Genomic DNA, 15,305 nt, shown 5'->3' on the forward strand with positions numbered 1-15,305 from the left:
TTCACGACTTACAGGGGTTGCTGTTGACGCTGAACCAGCTCACCCCAGGCTTAATGATCGAGCTCGAGGCACCCAAGAAAAAGAATAATTTTAGCAGAGCGTGGTTTCGATCCACGGACCTCTGGGTTATGGGCCCAGCACGCTTCCACTGCGCCACTCTGCTGCGTGGAGCCGTCCGCGCTCTTCGGTGCGTGACATGGGACACTTGGAAAGCGTTGTCTGCGTCGGTTTCCCGCGCCTACCGTTTAATTAAGTGCGTAACATCTCTCAGCTTGACTTGTCTCGACTTTGCTCGACTGACGCTACGCTGACGCTTGCACGAAGCGATATTTACCGCAATCGTCTCGAGATGCAGCTGCGAGATGCTCAGGATTAACATTGCACTCCACGAAGGTGGAGACATTCGAATCCACTGCCTAGCTACGCGCCCGCAACTAACAAAATGCCGACCCTGCCAGGATTCGAACCTGGAATCTTCTGATCCGTAGTCACACGCGTTATCCGTTGCGCCACAGGGCCACTGTTTGCGTTTTCTACCACGAGGCGGGTGCACATCGCAAAGCAACGTGTTCTCCGTGGCTCGGCAACTGCATGTCGTCCACTGACAACGGCGGCGCGGCCACTCTGGTCTTGCGCACTCTGCAGGGAGCTGCCAAGGAAGGCACCTCTCCTCCAGCTGCTCGGCCACGGTGCGCCTGCACGGCTTAGAGCTTGCCACACATCTGCCCTCGCTGTTGGACAGGTAGCAGAAGGCAAGGCGCGCGTTTTTCTGCATTTTTTTCGGCGAGGACAAGCGGTTGATATGCTTGTAAGTGTAGCATATGAAGCAAGAATCGAATGAGGCATTCGTAGACAGGTGCTAAATTCGCAGTATGGCCGCAGGTGACGATCTTATGACGGGTGTGCAGCCACAACAGGTTGGCAGCAAAGTGAGTATCGCTAACTGAAAGCTCTCTGCTGTAGCCCCAGTGGCGCAATTGGTTAGCGCACGGTAGTTATAAGGCAGTAGCCGTGAGCAATGCCGGGGATGTGAGTTCGAGCCTCACCTGGGGCATACTTTTATTTCGTAGCAGCTGACTCTGAAAGCATCGGGACGCGAGAGTTGAGATGTATCACCTGCTTGAGAAACATAAGTGTGCGTGCATTATAGTCACCGATCGCGTGTTCCTCGGTAGTATAGTGGTTAGTATCCCCGCCTGTCACGCGGGAGACCGGGGTTCGATTCCCCGCCGGGGAGGTGCGATTTTTATATCGCGAAAGTTGCACGCGTGGCCCGAAAGGACATTAACGTTGCGATCAAGGAATGTAGTTACTGCAAAATCGTAAGAAAGTCTGCGTCTTAGGAAGTGTTTCTCGCATTCTTCACACGACGTCGTCGTTTCACGACTTACAGGGGTTGCTGTTGACGCTGAACCAGCTCACCCCAGGCTTAATGATCGAGCTCGAGGCACCCAAGAAAAAGAATAATTTTAGCAGAGCGTGGTTTCGATCCACGGACCTCTGGGTTATGGGCCCAGCACGCTTCCACTGCGCCACTCTGCTGCGTGGAGCCGTCCGCGCTCTTCGGTGCGTGACATGGGACACTTGGAAAGCGTTGTCTGCGTCGGTTTCCCGCGCCTACCGTTTAATTAAGTGCGTAACATCTCTCAGCTTGACTTGTCTCGACTTTGCTCGACTGACGCTACGCTGACGCTTGCACGAAGCGATATTTACCGCAATCGTCTCGAGATGCAGCTGCGAGATGCTCAGGATTAACATTGCACTCCACGAAGGTGGAGACATTCGAATCCACTGCCTAGCTACGCGCCCGCAACTAACAAAATGCCGACCCTGCCAGGATTCGAACCTGGAATCTTCTGATCCGTAGTCACACGCTTTATCCGTTGCGCTACAGGGCCACTGTTTGCGTTTTCTACCACGAGGCGGGTGCACATCGCAAAGCAACGTGTTCTCCGTGGCTCGGCAACTGCATGTCGTCCACTGACAACGGCGGCGCGGCCACTCTGGTCTTGCGCACTCTGCAGGGAGCTGCCAAGGAAGGCACCTCTCCTCCAGCTGCTCGGCCACGGTGCGCCTGCACGGCTTAGAGCTTGCCACACATCTGCCCTCGCTGTTGGACAGGTAGCAGAAGGCAAGGCGCGCGTTTTTCTGCATTTTTTTCGGCGAGGACAAGCGGTTGATATGCTTGTAAGTGTAGCATATGAAGCAAGAATCGAATGAGGCATTCGTAGACAGGTGCTAAATTCGCAGTATGGCCGCAGGTGACGATCTTATGACGGGTGTGCAGCCACAACAGGTTGGCAGCAAAGTGAGTATCGCTAACTGAAAGCTCTCTGCTGTAGCCCCAGTGGCGCAATTGGTTAGCGCACGGTACTTATAAGGCAGTAGCCGTGAGCAATGCCGGGGATGTGAGTTCGAGCCTCACCTGGGGCATACTTTTATTTCGTAGCAGCTGACTCTGAAAGCATCGGGACGCGAGAGTTGAGATGTATCACCTGCTTGAGAAACATAAGTGTGCGTGCATTATAGTCACCGATCGCGTGTTCCTCGGTAGTATAGTGGTTAGTATCCCCGCCTGTCACGCGGGAGACCGGGGTTCGATTCCCCGCCGGGGAGGTGCGATTTTTATATCGCGAAAGTTGCACGCGTGGCCCGAAAGGACATTAACGTTGCGATCAAGGAATGTAGTTACTGCAAAATCGTAAGAAAGTCTGCGTCTTAGGAAGTGTTTCTCGCATTCTTCACACGACGTCGTCGTTTCACGACTTACAGGGGTTGCTGTTGACGCTGAACCAGCTCACCCCAGGCTTAATGATCGAGCTCGAGGCACCCAAGAAAAAGAATAATTTTAGCAGAGCGTGGTTTCGATCCACGGACCTCTGGGTTATGGGCCCAGCACGCTTCCACTGCGCCACTCTGCTGCGTGGAGCCGTCCGCGCTCTTCGGTGCGTGACATGGGACACTTGGAAAGCGTTGTCTGCGTCGGTTTCCCGCGCCTACCGTTTAATTAAGTGCGTAACATCTCTCAGCTTGACTTGTCTCGACTTTGCTCGACTGACGCTACGCTGACGCTTGCACGAAGCGATATTTACCGCAATCGTCTCGAGATGCAGCTGCGAGATGCTCAGGATTAACATTGCACTCCACGAAGGTGGAGACATTCGAATCCACTGCCTAGCTACGCGCCCGCAACTAACAAAATGCCGACCCTGCCAGGATTCGAACCTGGAATCTTCTGATCCGTAGTCACACGCTTTATCCGTTGCGCTACAGGGCCACTGTTTGCGTTTTCTACCACGAGGCGGCTGCACATCGCAAAGCAACGTGTTCTCCGTGGCTCGGCAACTGCATGTCGTCCACTGACAACGGCGGCGCGGCCACTCTGGTCTTGCGCACTCTGCAGGGAGCTGCCAAGGAAGGCACCTCTCCTCCAGCTGCTCGGCCACGGTGCGCCTGCACGGCTTAGAGCTTGCCACACATCTGCCCTCGCTGTTGGACAGGTAGCAGAAGGCAAGGCGCGCGTTTTTCTGCATTTTTTTCGGCGAGGACAAGCGGTTGATATGCTTGTAAGTGTAGCATATGAAGCAAGAATCGAATGAGGCATTCGTAGACAGGTGCTAAATTCGCAGTATGGCCGCAGGTGACGATCTTATGACGGGTGTGCAGCCACAACAGGTTGGCAGCAAAGTGAGTATCGCTAACTGAAAGCTCTCTGCTGTAGCCCCAGTGGCGCAATTGGTTAGCGCACGGTAGTTATAAGGCAGTAGCCGTGAGCAATGCCGGGGATGTGAGTTCGAGCCTCACCTGGGGCATACTTTTATTTCGTAGCAGCTGACTCTGAAAGCATCGGGACGCGAGAGTTGAGATGTATCACCTGCTTGAGAAACATAAGTGTGCGTGCATTATAGTCACCGATCGCGTGTTCCTCGGTAGTATAGTGGTTAGTATCCCCGCCTGTCACGCGGGAGACCGGGGTTCGATTCCCCGCCGGGGAGGTGCGATTTTTATATCGCGAAAGTTGCACGCGTGGCCCGAAAGGACATTAACGTTGCGATCAAGGAATGTAGTTACTGCAAAATCGTAAGAAAGTCTGCGTCTTAGGAAGTGTTTCTCGCATTCTTCACACGACGTCGTCGTTTCACGACTTACAGGGGTTGCTGTTGACGCTGAACCAGCTCACCCCAGGCTTAATGATCGAGCTCGAGGCACCCAAGAAAAAGAAAAATTTTAGCAGAGCGTGGTTTCGATCCACGGACCTCTGGGTTATGGGCCCAGCACGCTTCCACTGCGCCACTCTGCTGCGTGGAGCCGTCCGCGCTCTTCGGTGCGTGACATGGGACACTTGGAAAGCGTTGTCTGCGTCGGTTTCCCGCGCCTACCGTTTAATTAAGTGCGTAACATCTCTCAGCTTGACTTGTCTCGACTTTGCTCGACTGACGCTACGCTGACGCTTGCACGAAGCGATATTTACCGCAATCGTCTCGAGATGCAGCTGCGAGATGCTCAGGATTAACATTGCACTCCACGAAGGTGGAGACATTCGAATCCACTGCCTAGCTACGCGCCCGCAACTAACAAAATGCCGACCCTGCCAGGATTCGAACCTGGAATCTTCTGATCCGTAGTCACACGCGTTATCCGTTGCGCTACAGGGCCACTGTTTGCGTTTTCTACCACGAGGCGGGTGCACATCGCAAAGCAACGTGTTCTCCGTGGCTCGGCAACTGCATGTCGTCCACTGACAACGGCGGCGCGGCCACTCTGGTCTTGCGCACTCTGCAGGGAGCTGCCAAGGAAGGCACCTCTCCTCCAGCTGCTCGGCCACGGTGCGCCTGCACGGCTTAGAGCTTGCCACACATCTGCCCTCGCTGTTGGACAGGTAGCAGAAGGCAAGGCGCGCGTTTTTCTGCATTTTTTTCGGCGAGGACAAGCGGTTGATATGCTTGTAAGTGTAGCATATGAAGCAAGAATCGAATGAGGCATTCGTAGACAGGTGCTAAATTCGCAGTATGGCCGCAGGTGACGATCTTATGACGGGTGTGCAGCCACAACAGGTTGGCAGCAAAGTGAGTATCGCTAACTGAAAGCTCTCTGCTGTAGCCCCAGTGGCGCAATTGGTTAGCGCACGGTAGTTATAAGGCAGTAGCCGTGAGCAATGCCGGGGATGTGAGTTCGAGCCTCACCTGGGGCATACTTTTATTTCGTAGCAGCTGACTCTGAAAGCATCGGGACGCGAGAGTTGAGATGTATCACCTGCTTGAGAAACATAAGTGTGCGTGCATTATAGTCACCGATCGCGTGTTCCTCGGTAGTATAGTGGTTAGTATCCCCGCCTGTCACGCGGGAGACCGGGGTTCGATTCCCCGCCGGGGAGGTGCGATTTTTATATCGCGAAAGTTGCACGCGTGGCCCGAAAGGACATTAACGTTGCGATCAAGGAATGTAGTTACTGCAAAATCGTAAGAAAGTCTGCGTCTTAGGAAGTGTTTCTCGCATTCTTCACACGACGTCGTCGTTTCACGACTTACAGGGGTTGCTGTTGACGCTGAACCAGCTCACCCCAGGCTTAATGATCGAGCTCGAGGCACCCAAGAAAAAGAATAATTTTAGCAGAGCGTGGTTTCGATCCACGGACCTCTGGGTTATGGGCCCAGCACGCTTCCACTGCGCCACTCTGCTGCGTGGAGCCGTCCGCGCTCTTCGGTGCGTGACATGGGACACTTGGAAAGCGTTGTCTGCGTCGGTTTCCCGCGCCTACCGTTTAATTAAGTGCGTAACATCTCTCAGCTTGACTTGTCTCGACTTTGCTCGACTGACGCTACGCTGACGCTTGCACGAAGCGATATTTACCGCAATCGTCTCGAGATGCAGCTGCGAGATGCTCAGGATTAACATTGCACTCCACGAAGGTGGAGACATTCGAATCCACTGCCTAGCTACGCGCCCGCAACTAACAAAATGCCGACCCTGCCAGGATTCGAACCTGGAATCTTCTGATCCGTAGTCACACGCGTTATCCGTTGCGCCACAGGGCCACTGTTTGCGTTTTCTACCACGAGGCGGGTGCACATCGCAAAGCAACGTGTTCTCCGTGGCTCGGCAACTGCATGTCGTCCACTGACAACGGCGGCGCGGCCACTCTGGTCTTGCGCACTCTGCAGGGAGCTGCCAAGGAAGGCACCTCTCCTCCAGCTGCTCGGCCACGGTGCGCCTGCACGGCTTAGAGCTTGCCACACATCTGCCCTCGCTGTTGGACAGGTAGCAGAAGGCAAGGCGCGCGTTTTTCTGCATTTTTTTCGGCGAGGACAAGCGGTTGATATGCTTGTAAGTGTAGCATATGAAGCAAGAATCGAATGAGGCATTCGTAGACAGGTGCTAAATTCGCAGTATGGCCGCAGGTGACGATCTTATGACGGGTGTGCAGCCACAACAGGTTGGCAGCAAAGTGAGTATCGCTAACTGAAAGCTCTCTGCTGTAGCCCCAGTGGCGCAATTGGTTAGCGCACGGTAGTTATAAGGCAGTAGCCGTGAGCAATGCCGGGGATGTGAGTTCGAGCCTCACCTGGGGCATACTTTTATTTCGTAGCAGCTGACTCTGAAAGCATCGGGACGCGAGAGTTGAGATGTATCACCTGCTTGAGAAACATAAGTGTGCGTGCATTATAGTCACCGATCGCGTGTTCCTCGGTAGTATAGTGGTTAGTATCCCCGCCTGTCACGCGGGAGACCGGGGTTCGATTCCCCGCCGGGGAGGTGCGATTTTTATATCGCGAAAGTTGCACGCGTGGCCCGAAAGGACATTAACGTTGCGATCAAGGAATGTAGTTACTGCAAAATCGTAAGAAAGTCTGCGTCTTAGGAAGTGTTTCTCGCATTCTTCACACGACGTCGTCGTTTCACGACTTACAGGGGTTGCTGTTGACGCTGAACCAGCTCACCCCAGGCTTAATGATCGAGCTCGAGGCACCCAAGAAAAAGAATAATTTTAGCAGAGCGTGGTTTCGATCCACGGACCTCTGGGTTATGGGCCCAGCACGCTTCCACTGCGCCACTCTGCTGCGTGGAGCCGTCCGCGCTCTTCGGTGCGTGACATGGGACACTTGGAAAGCGTTGTCTGCGTCGGTTTCCCGCGCCTACCGTTTAATTAAGTGCGTAACATCTCTCAGCTTGACTTGTCTCGACTTTGCTCGACTGACGCTACGCTGACGCTTGCACGAAGCGATATTTACCGCAATCGTCTCGAGATGCAGCTGCGAGATGCTCAGGATTAACATTGCACTCCACGAAGGTGGAGACATTCGAATTCACTGCCTAGCTACGCGCCCGCAACTAACAAAATGCCGACCCTGCCAGGATTCGAACCTGGAATCTTCTGATCCGTAGTCAGACGCGTTATCCGTTGCGCTACAGGGCCACTGTTTGCGTTTTCTACCACGAGGCGGGTGCACATCGCAAAGCAACGTGTTCTCCGTGGCTCGGCAACTGCATGTCGTCCACTGACAACGGCGGCGCGGCCACTCTGGTCTTGCGCACTCTGCAGGGAGCTGCCAAGGAAGGCACCTCTCCTCCAGCTGCTCGGCCACGGTGCGCCTGCACGGCTTAGAGCTTGCCACACATCTGCCCTCGCTGTTGGACAGGTAGCAGAAGGCAAGGCGCGCGTTTTTCTGCATTTTTTTCGGCGAGGACAAGCGGTTGATATGCTTGTAAGTGTAGCATATGAAGCAAGAATCGAATGAGGCATTCGTAGACAGGTGCTAAATTCGCAGTATGGCCGCAGGTGACGATCTTATGACGGGTGTGCAGCCACAACAGGTTGGCAGCAAAGTGAGTATCGCTAACTGAAAGCTCTCTGCTGTAGCCCCAGTGGCGCAATTGGTTAGCGCACGGTACTTATAAGGCAGTAGCCGTGAGCAATGCCGGGGTTGTGAGTTCGAGCCTCACCTGGGGCATACTTTTATTTCGTAGCAGCTGACTCTGAAAGCATCGGGACGCGAGAGTTGAGATGTATCACCTGCTTGAGAAACATAAGTGTGCGTGCATTATAGTCACCGATCGCGTGTTCCTCGGTAGTATAGTGGTTAGTATCCCCGCCTGTCACGCGGGAGACCGGGGTTCGATTCCCCGCCGGGGATGTGCGATTTTTATATCGCGAAAGTTGCACGCGTGGCCCGAAAGGACATTAACGTTGCGATCAAGGAATGTAGTTACTGCAAAATCGTAAGAAAGTCTGCGTCTTAGGAAGTGTTTCTCGCATTCTTCACACGACGTCGTCGTTTCACGACTCACAGGGGTTGCTGTTGACGCTGAACCAGCTCACCCCAGGCTTAATGATCGAGCTCGAGGCACCCAAGAAAAAGAATAATTTTAGCAGAGCGTGGTTTCGATCCACGGACCTCTGGGTTATGGGCCCAGCACGCTTCCACTGCGCCACTCTGCTGCGTGGAGCCGTCCGCGCTCTTCGGTGCGTGACATGGGACACTTGGAAAGCGTTGTCTGCGTCGGTTTCCCGCGCCTACCGTTTAATTAAGTGCGTAACATCTCTCAGCTTGACTTGTCTCGACTTTGCTCGACTGACGCTACGCTGACGCTTGCACGAAGCGATATTTACCGCAATCGTCTCGAGATGCAGCTGCGAGATGCTCAGGATTAACATTGCACTCCACGAAGGTGGAGACATTCGAATCCACTGCCTAGCTACGCGCCCGCAACTAACAAAATGCCGACCCTGCCAGGATTCGAACCTGGAATCTTCTGATCCGTAGTCAGACGCGTTATCCGTTGCGCCACTGGGCCACTGTTTGTGTTTTCTACCACGAGGCGGGTGCACATCGCAAAGCAACATGTTCTCCGTGGCTCGGCAACTGCATGTCGTCCACTGACAACGGCGGCGCGGCCACTCTGGTCTTGCGCACTCTGCAGGGAGCTGCCAAGGAAGGCACCTCTCCTCCAGCTGCTCGGCCACGGTGCGCCTGCACGGCTTAGAGCTTGCCACACATCTGCCCTCGCTGTTGGACAGGTAGCAGAAGGCAAGGCGAGCGTTTTTCTGCATTTTTTTCGGCGAGGACAAGCGGTTGATATGCTTGTAAGTGTAGCATATGAAGCAAGAATCGAATGAGGCATTCGTAGACAGGTGCTAAATTCGCAGTATGGCCGCAGGTGACGATCTTATGACGGGTGTGCAGCCACAACAGGTTGGCAGCAAAGTGAGTATCGCTAACTGAAAGCTCTCTGCTGTATCCCCAGTGGCGCAATTGGTTAGCGCACGGTACTTATAAGGCAGTAGCCGTGAGCAATGCCGGGGTTGTGAGTTCGAGCCTCACCTGGGGCATACTTTTATTTCGTAGCAGCTGACTCTGAAAGCATCGGGACGCGAGAGTTGAGATGTATCACCTGCTTGAGAAACATAAGTGTGCGTGCATTATAGTCACCGATCGCGTGTTCCTCGGTAGTATAGTGGTTAGTATCCCCGCCTGTCACGCGGGAGACCGGGGTTCGATTCCCCGCCGGGGATGTGCGATTTTTATATCGCGAAAGTTGCACGCGTGGCCCGAAAGGACATTAACGTTGCGATCAAGGAATGTAGTTACTGCAAAATCGTAAGAAAGTCTGCGTCTTAGGAAGTGTTTCTCGCATTCTTCACACGACGTCGTCGTTTCACGACTTACAGGGGTTGCTGTTGACGCTGAACCAGCTCACCCCAGGCTTAATGATCGAGCTCGAGGCACCCAAGAAAAAGAATAATTTTAGCAGAGCGTGGTTTCGATCCACGGACCTCTGGGTTATTTTTTTTTTTATTTAAATCAGACCCCTTTTTTTTCCTTGTTTTAGACCAGTGCTTTACCACATTTTTTTTTTCTTTCTTCCTTGTTCTCCTCGATTTACCTCTGTTATCTTTTTCTTAGTTTATTGTTTTCATTGTGGAAAAGTTAGAGGTGACAGCGAGATTCAGGCCTGCGGAAGCAAAGTGGGCAGGGGTCGAAGTCTGAGGCCTGGCCACGATGACTCCACCGTCCTGTTTCCGAACGTCACCTGTACAAGGGCGTTGTACTATCCCCTACTGTCTTGGTTCTTGGTCTCTCGTTCGTTTTTCTTGTGCGCCCTAAAGGTCCACGAAAACCTCAGTCCTGGTGTAGAAAAGAAACATACATAAAAGCGGCAAATCCAGAAACAGTGTAAAAGAAAACGGCTCACACAGGTGACCTTAGCCAACACCCTCTCTTTCAAATGTCAGGCTAAGCATATTTGCAAAATCACCACGGAGGCCTGGCAATCGCAAGCGCTGCCAGTAAGCAGTAAGCATGTACTGCCGAAACGCTAGGTGTCCATCCTCTTCATGACAACTGTTGACAAAATGTACGAAATGGCCAATCAACCACATGACGGTATTGAGCTTCGTTCGCGGAAAAAAGGAAGAATCGGGCCGGACGATGATGTCAATAGTATAAGAGGCTTCAGCAGACCTAGTGACAAAAGCAAGTTGTTTCCTGAGCCAACGCCAATTAGCAAGGTGCCCACAGCAGGTGAATCGATGCTCAAGGGTATCCAGGAGACCACACCGAGTACAGTTGTCCGTGTCAGAAAGACCAATACGGTGCAGACGTACATTGGTGGGGACCAAATTATTAATTACCCTATACCATGTGGACGCCACAGCCATAGAGTGGATCGGCAGACTAACATTCTTCCAGACGTTCCTCCAGGACACGGATGGAGACGCCAGTTCTATTGGATTGGGACCGGCCAGCCCCTCCCAGCGGGCAATCAAGCCCTTGGTCGTTGGCACCGGTCGTCGCATGAAGACGTCACCGAGGTAACTCACCGCAATGTAAAATTCCCGGATGTGTTTCAACTGAAAATTGAGGCGACCGACATCGACAGGTGGAGCAAGGCTCTCCGGACGCACAACAGTAAAAAGCCTGGATGTAATTGAAGTCACCTCTTGCGTAACAATTAGAGTCGTACGGCGGACGTACAAAGCAGACGCCTTGCGAGTAATGTCAGAGAGGCCCAAGCCTCCGGAAATACGCGGTTTCGTCATAACCTCGTAACGTAACTTGAATAGATGGCCCTTCCATATAAATCTGCTAGACAATTGGCGCAACCTTTTCGCCACCATCATGGGAAGTGGGAACAGCTGAGCAACATAATAGGCTTTACATAGAACGTAGGTGTCTAAGATTCTGACTTTTTGTAAAATGGTAGCAGAGCGCTGCTCATGGACCATCAGAGCCCCCTGTATCTTCTCGGTGACAGATTTCCAATTAAGAGCCGCCATTTTTAGAGGACATCGATCAATGATAATCCCCAAGGACGTATGGCGATCGACAAAAGTGGCCCAAGGGACATCAGCATCGCGAAATCCCCGAATATCAAGGAACTTACATTTACCCTGATTGAGCCGCGCTCCAGAGACACGACAGTATGCATCAACTGCCCCTTTCAACAACGGGATATCATCACGTTGACGGAGGAGAACAACGACATCATCCGCATATGCCTTAACAGTGAGCTTCCCACCAGAGAGGGTCATACCATGAAGCTTGAGAACAATAGTCCGAAGCAGCGGTTCCAGGGACAATACGAATAAAGACATAGAGAGCGGACTACCCTGAGGCACCCCGCGGCGGATAGCAATGGGCGGCGTCAGCTGCCCATTGACTGACACCCGAGCAGTTATTCCCCTATACAAATTGCCAAGAACACCACGTGATGAAGCGTTAAAACCAATTGTACCTAAAACACGATCTAAAAACACATGACTGACGTGATCAAAAGCCTTATAAAAATCAAGGAAAGCAAAGGCACAATGTACGTTTGTAACCGCCGCAACCGAGATAACATCCCGATATTCGGCTACTGGGGTCAGAATAGATCTATCATGAAAACAACATTGATGTGCACCAATCACACCCCGAAGCAGAGAAGACAACCGGCTATTGAGCGCTCTAGCAGCTGTCTTGTAGTCAAAGTTCAGCAATGTGAGCGGACGAAGATTGGCAGCAGATAAACGACCAGAGGACTTCGGAATTAAAACAATTTTCCCTACTTTAAAATCGGCAGGCACATCAATCCCCCTGACAATCTCATTTAAAATCTGCGTAAAAATCCCACCCAAAAGAGGCCAAAAACGGAGATAAAATTCTTTAGGCAGGCCGTCTGGACCCGGCGATTTACTGGACGGAGAGCGAGCAATAAAATCGAAAACATCATCTACCTGGAACTCCCGGAGAAATTCGCCGTTCGCGTCAGGCGCGATCGTCGCAGTTAGATCCCCAAGGACATCATCCGAAAGAGACTCACCAGAATCATCGGCAGAATAGAGACTACCGTAATACTGATGGAGAGCACGAACCATTTCCTCCTGTGCAATAAGCTGCCGTCCATCATCCACCGTAAGAGAAGAGATGAAGGAGCGACGACGACGAGTCTGATGCCGTAGCAGGTGGTACAAGGATGTCAGTTCACCTTCAACAAGAGAGTGAGGTTTCGACTTAACTCGCAGACCATCCATCTGTCGTCGTTTAAGGCTCAAGAGCTTGGCTTTAATACGACGAACATCATGGATCCGCAGAGGAGAGGTACCCGCCGCATCATATAGTTCACGCAGGACAGAGTAGTAATATTCATACGTGTTCTTAAAATCACGCGCCCTTGCAGCACAGTAAAAAATCAAAGTCTGACGAATCTTGGGCTTGGCAAACGCAGTCCACCATACCAGCAAGGAGGGGTAACGCGGGACAGAGCGAAGACATCGCTCCCACACGGCACTTATAACATCATCTATAGCACTGTCGGCAAGGTGGGAAACATTTAACATCCACTGGGAACGATAAAGTTTTGCAGGTTGGTGACTAAGATTTATAGTTGCAGTAAAAGCACAATGGTCAGAAAAACTAGTAGGAATAACGTCGACAGAAAGAATTTTATCACATAAAAATTCAGAGAAGTAGAATCTGTCGAGTCTACTGCATGAGGACGCGGTAAAAAACGTATATTTCACCAGGGTGGGATATTTGTGTTCCCAAACGTCACGCAGATGCATCGTACGAACTAAGTCATGTAAATCGCGGCAATAATTAAAATTGGGAGACTGGTCTTCAGGGCGTAAAACACAATTAAAATCGCCTCCGAGCAGGAGACTCCGAGGACTCTGGCGCAAAAGATAAATAAGCTCTTCCTTATAAAAGCGCGATCGAGTCACAGTGTGACCCGAACCAGAGGGGGCATACAAAACAACGAGGCGGAGATCAAAAAGACGACAACCAATCCCACGGCCAGAGTCAAGGAATTCAATGTCAGTAATAGGAATGCCCTCTCGAAAGAAAAGAGCAGTTCCTGTTGAATATTCCGGCGCGACATTAAAAACAGTTTGAAATCCAGGTAGAGAGAGATCAGAAAACAACACTTCCTGCAAAAACACTACGTCCGCACAGGCGTCGTAAATAAACTGCCGCAAAGAGGCAATGCGAACGTCGGACTCAATACGGTTAACATTTAAGGTAAGAAAGGTGTATGCCTGAACCATAGAGAGAAAAGCGAGAGAGGAAATCACCTACAGCGACGCACCAACGTCACAGTCCATAGCAGGGGAGACGGAGGCATCCGAGGGAGGGGGACTGCTACCCCGTTCCGCGGATCCCTTACGCTTCGGTTTTTTACGAACAGCATTAACGTTCGGCTGAACGCGTAACTTGCGTCGGCTGACGGGCAAGGAAGCTTCAGCCGCCGGTGACGTAGGAGGGTCAAGTTCCGTATCCGACACCACCCGCGCTGGTCCACATGCGGGATCCGGGGTCGCGGGGGAAACATCCGACAAAACGGAATGGTCAACACCGACACTAGCATCCGGCAAACATGGACTGCACGGAGGCGAAACGTGAGCAGGAAGGTCCGAGGCCGCAGAGTTGGAAGGAAGCGGAGCAGCACCGCTGGCAGAAGTATGGGGCAGCGAAGCAGGAAGTTGTCGCGGCTCCACTTGTTGTGACAACGAAGTCGGGTCGGAAGACGGCGCCAAAAGACCCGACCGACAATCCGACTCGAGAGAAGCTGCGTCGGAGGCCGGAGGGGCGCCAGCAGCCGCCACCGGAACCGCTACCTCAGGAGGGCAGGGAGCAGCTACAGTACACGGTGGCTCGGAGGATGCCGGTCGCTCGGACTGGGGCATCTCAGGGAGATCCTCATCCGTACTATTGCCATCGTGTGGGCGACGCCTCTTATTATTCAAAAGTGGCACACCCACCTGAGGGACAGACGGAACAACATCAGATTTAGCACGCAAAGGAGGAAATTCTGTATCAGGGGTGCGCAAAACCTGTGGCGGGGCGCTACTACCAGTGGACTGTGCTACACCAAGAGCAGAACCACCTGCAACGAGGTCGGCGACCGTTAACTTGCGACGCTGTTCGAGAGAATTTTTTAAAACAAATACCCTCCGCGGACAGTCGGTACGCACGTGACCACTTTCATTGCACAAAAAACAGGTGCCAACCTGACCACTATATGTTACATGGACACGATATCCACCGATCTGCAGGTGAGATGGAATATTCTGCTTAACGTGCATTTCGACTGAACGAATACCACTGTAACATTGCAGGCGATGTTGGCTTGACCAGCGTTCAAGGCGAATGCTCTTTACATCACCATACTTTTGTAGACCCTCCTTAAGATAGACATTATCCACCTCCGGTGGAAGGTTGTAAACACGAACTCTGGTGTACGTAATGGAAGCATTGGAAAGCAGCACGGTACTTACAGAATCATCCCGATGCCGAAAGAGAACTTGATGACCATATTTAGAAAGAATTTTATCAACCTGAAGTGGGTCCATAAACTTAACAAAGAAAACATACAGTTCGGTATCAAAATAAGCAGTGTGCACCTGATCCGAATGAACACCAAAGCTATCGACCAACCAGTCATGGATCTCAAGGGAACTAGGTTGCACATGGCGGGTTGACTTGTCAAAAGTAAAACTAACTGTAGCCTGACGAGGAATAACCTGGGACGACATTTTCAAACTATGCGGTCGAAACCGCGACACAAAACACACTGAAAGAAGGACAGAAAGTAACACAAGGTACGAAACAACGACGGAGAAACACTCACAGACGTTGCAACACAACACGTAAACAAAAACGATAGTCCACTATACGTAACGCTACGGCGGAGCGGAAGACTAGGCACGTCCACACTGCACGGCGTCTAAAGCGGAACTGGGGGTTACGGGCCCAGCACGCTTCCACTGCGCCACTCTGCTGCGTGGAGCCGTCCGCGCTCTTCGGTGCGTGACATGGGACACTTGG

The 15,305-nt window shown here is 52.2% G+C and overlaps 26 non-coding genes across 26 annotated transcripts; 14 read left to right on the forward strand and 12 right to left on the reverse strand.

The window, feature by feature from the left end:
• Positions 1-91: 91 nt before the first annotated feature.
• Positions 92-163, reverse strand: Trnam-cau (transfer RNA methionine (anticodon CAU)). The gene has a single exon. It is a non-coding gene; the product is annotated as a tRNA-Met (tRNA).
• Positions 164-446: 283 nt separating this feature from the next.
• Positions 447-519, reverse strand: Trnar-acg (transfer RNA arginine (anticodon ACG)). Its single transcript has one exon. It is a non-coding gene; the product is annotated as a tRNA-Arg (tRNA).
• A 443-nt stretch (positions 520-962) lies between these two features.
• Trnai-uau (transfer RNA isoleucine (anticodon UAU)) lies at positions 963-1,054 on the forward strand. Its single transcript is given in 2 exon segments — positions 963-1,000; positions 1,019-1,054. It is a non-coding gene; the product is annotated as a tRNA-Ile (tRNA).
• Positions 1,055-1,165: 111 nt separating this feature from the next.
• Positions 1,166-1,237, forward strand: Trnad-guc (transfer RNA aspartic acid (anticodon GUC)). The gene has a single exon. It is a non-coding gene; the product is annotated as a tRNA-Asp (tRNA).
• Positions 1,238-1,470: 233 nt separating this feature from the next.
• On the reverse strand, positions 1,471-1,542 carry Trnam-cau (transfer RNA methionine (anticodon CAU)). Its single transcript has one exon. It is a non-coding gene; the product is annotated as a tRNA-Met (tRNA).
• A 799-nt stretch (positions 1,543-2,341) lies between these two features.
• On the forward strand, positions 2,342-2,433 carry Trnai-uau (transfer RNA isoleucine (anticodon UAU)). The gene is given in 2 exon segments: positions 2,342-2,379; positions 2,398-2,433. It is a non-coding gene; the product is annotated as a tRNA-Ile (tRNA).
• A 111-nt stretch (positions 2,434-2,544) lies between these two features.
• Positions 2,545-2,616, forward strand: Trnad-guc (transfer RNA aspartic acid (anticodon GUC)). Its single transcript has one exon. It is a non-coding gene; the product is annotated as a tRNA-Asp (tRNA).
• Positions 2,617-2,849: 233 nt separating this feature from the next.
• On the reverse strand, positions 2,850-2,921 carry Trnam-cau (transfer RNA methionine (anticodon CAU)). Its single transcript has one exon. It is a non-coding gene; the product is annotated as a tRNA-Met (tRNA).
• A 799-nt stretch (positions 2,922-3,720) lies between these two features.
• Positions 3,721-3,812, forward strand: Trnai-uau (transfer RNA isoleucine (anticodon UAU)). Its single transcript is given in 2 exon segments — positions 3,721-3,758; positions 3,777-3,812. It is a non-coding gene; the product is annotated as a tRNA-Ile (tRNA).
• Positions 3,813-3,923: 111 nt separating this feature from the next.
• On the forward strand, positions 3,924-3,995 carry Trnad-guc (transfer RNA aspartic acid (anticodon GUC)). Its single transcript has one exon. It is a non-coding gene; the product is annotated as a tRNA-Asp (tRNA).
• Positions 3,996-4,228: 233 nt separating this feature from the next.
• Trnam-cau (transfer RNA methionine (anticodon CAU)) lies at positions 4,229-4,300 on the reverse strand. Its single transcript has one exon. It is a non-coding gene; the product is annotated as a tRNA-Met (tRNA).
• A 283-nt stretch (positions 4,301-4,583) lies between these two features.
• Positions 4,584-4,656, reverse strand: Trnar-acg (transfer RNA arginine (anticodon ACG)). Its single transcript has one exon. It is a non-coding gene; the product is annotated as a tRNA-Arg (tRNA).
• Positions 4,657-5,099: 443 nt separating this feature from the next.
• Positions 5,100-5,191, forward strand: Trnai-uau (transfer RNA isoleucine (anticodon UAU)). The gene is given in 2 exon segments: positions 5,100-5,137; positions 5,156-5,191. It is a non-coding gene; the product is annotated as a tRNA-Ile (tRNA).
• Positions 5,192-5,302: 111 nt separating this feature from the next.
• Trnad-guc (transfer RNA aspartic acid (anticodon GUC)) lies at positions 5,303-5,374 on the forward strand. Its single transcript has one exon. It is a non-coding gene; the product is annotated as a tRNA-Asp (tRNA).
• Positions 5,375-5,607: 233 nt separating this feature from the next.
• Trnam-cau (transfer RNA methionine (anticodon CAU)) lies at positions 5,608-5,679 on the reverse strand. The gene has a single exon. It is a non-coding gene; the product is annotated as a tRNA-Met (tRNA).
• Positions 5,680-5,962: 283 nt separating this feature from the next.
• Positions 5,963-6,035, reverse strand: Trnar-acg (transfer RNA arginine (anticodon ACG)). Its single transcript has one exon. It is a non-coding gene; the product is annotated as a tRNA-Arg (tRNA).
• A 443-nt stretch (positions 6,036-6,478) lies between these two features.
• Positions 6,479-6,570, forward strand: Trnai-uau (transfer RNA isoleucine (anticodon UAU)). The gene is given in 2 exon segments: positions 6,479-6,516; positions 6,535-6,570. It is a non-coding gene; the product is annotated as a tRNA-Ile (tRNA).
• A 111-nt stretch (positions 6,571-6,681) lies between these two features.
• Positions 6,682-6,753, forward strand: Trnad-guc (transfer RNA aspartic acid (anticodon GUC)). The gene has a single exon. It is a non-coding gene; the product is annotated as a tRNA-Asp (tRNA).
• A 233-nt stretch (positions 6,754-6,986) lies between these two features.
• On the reverse strand, positions 6,987-7,058 carry Trnam-cau (transfer RNA methionine (anticodon CAU)). The gene has a single exon. It is a non-coding gene; the product is annotated as a tRNA-Met (tRNA).
• Positions 7,059-7,341: 283 nt separating this feature from the next.
• Positions 7,342-7,414, reverse strand: Trnar-acg (transfer RNA arginine (anticodon ACG)). The gene has a single exon. It is a non-coding gene; the product is annotated as a tRNA-Arg (tRNA).
• A 443-nt stretch (positions 7,415-7,857) lies between these two features.
• Trnai-uau (transfer RNA isoleucine (anticodon UAU)) lies at positions 7,858-7,949 on the forward strand. Its single transcript is given in 2 exon segments — positions 7,858-7,895; positions 7,914-7,949. It is a non-coding gene; the product is annotated as a tRNA-Ile (tRNA).
• Positions 7,950-8,060: 111 nt separating this feature from the next.
• On the forward strand, positions 8,061-8,132 carry Trnad-guc (transfer RNA aspartic acid (anticodon GUC)). The gene has a single exon. It is a non-coding gene; the product is annotated as a tRNA-Asp (tRNA).
• Positions 8,133-8,365: 233 nt separating this feature from the next.
• On the reverse strand, positions 8,366-8,437 carry Trnam-cau (transfer RNA methionine (anticodon CAU)). The gene has a single exon. It is a non-coding gene; the product is annotated as a tRNA-Met (tRNA).
• Positions 8,438-8,720: 283 nt separating this feature from the next.
• Positions 8,721-8,793, reverse strand: Trnar-acg (transfer RNA arginine (anticodon ACG)). Its single transcript has one exon. It is a non-coding gene; the product is annotated as a tRNA-Arg (tRNA).
• A 443-nt stretch (positions 8,794-9,236) lies between these two features.
• Trnai-uau (transfer RNA isoleucine (anticodon UAU)) lies at positions 9,237-9,328 on the forward strand. The gene is given in 2 exon segments: positions 9,237-9,274; positions 9,293-9,328. It is a non-coding gene; the product is annotated as a tRNA-Ile (tRNA).
• Positions 9,329-9,439: 111 nt separating this feature from the next.
• On the forward strand, positions 9,440-9,511 carry Trnad-guc (transfer RNA aspartic acid (anticodon GUC)). Its single transcript has one exon. It is a non-coding gene; the product is annotated as a tRNA-Asp (tRNA).
• Positions 9,512-15,305: the final 5,794 nt, after the last annotated feature.

The sequence above is a fragment of the Schistocerca nitens genome, chromosome 9 (assembly GCF_023898315.1).
Source record: "Schistocerca nitens isolate TAMUIC-IGC-003100 chromosome 9, iqSchNite1.1, whole genome shotgun sequence".
Classification (NCBI taxonomy): domain Eukaryota; kingdom Metazoa; phylum Arthropoda; class Insecta; order Orthoptera; family Acrididae; genus Schistocerca; species Schistocerca nitens.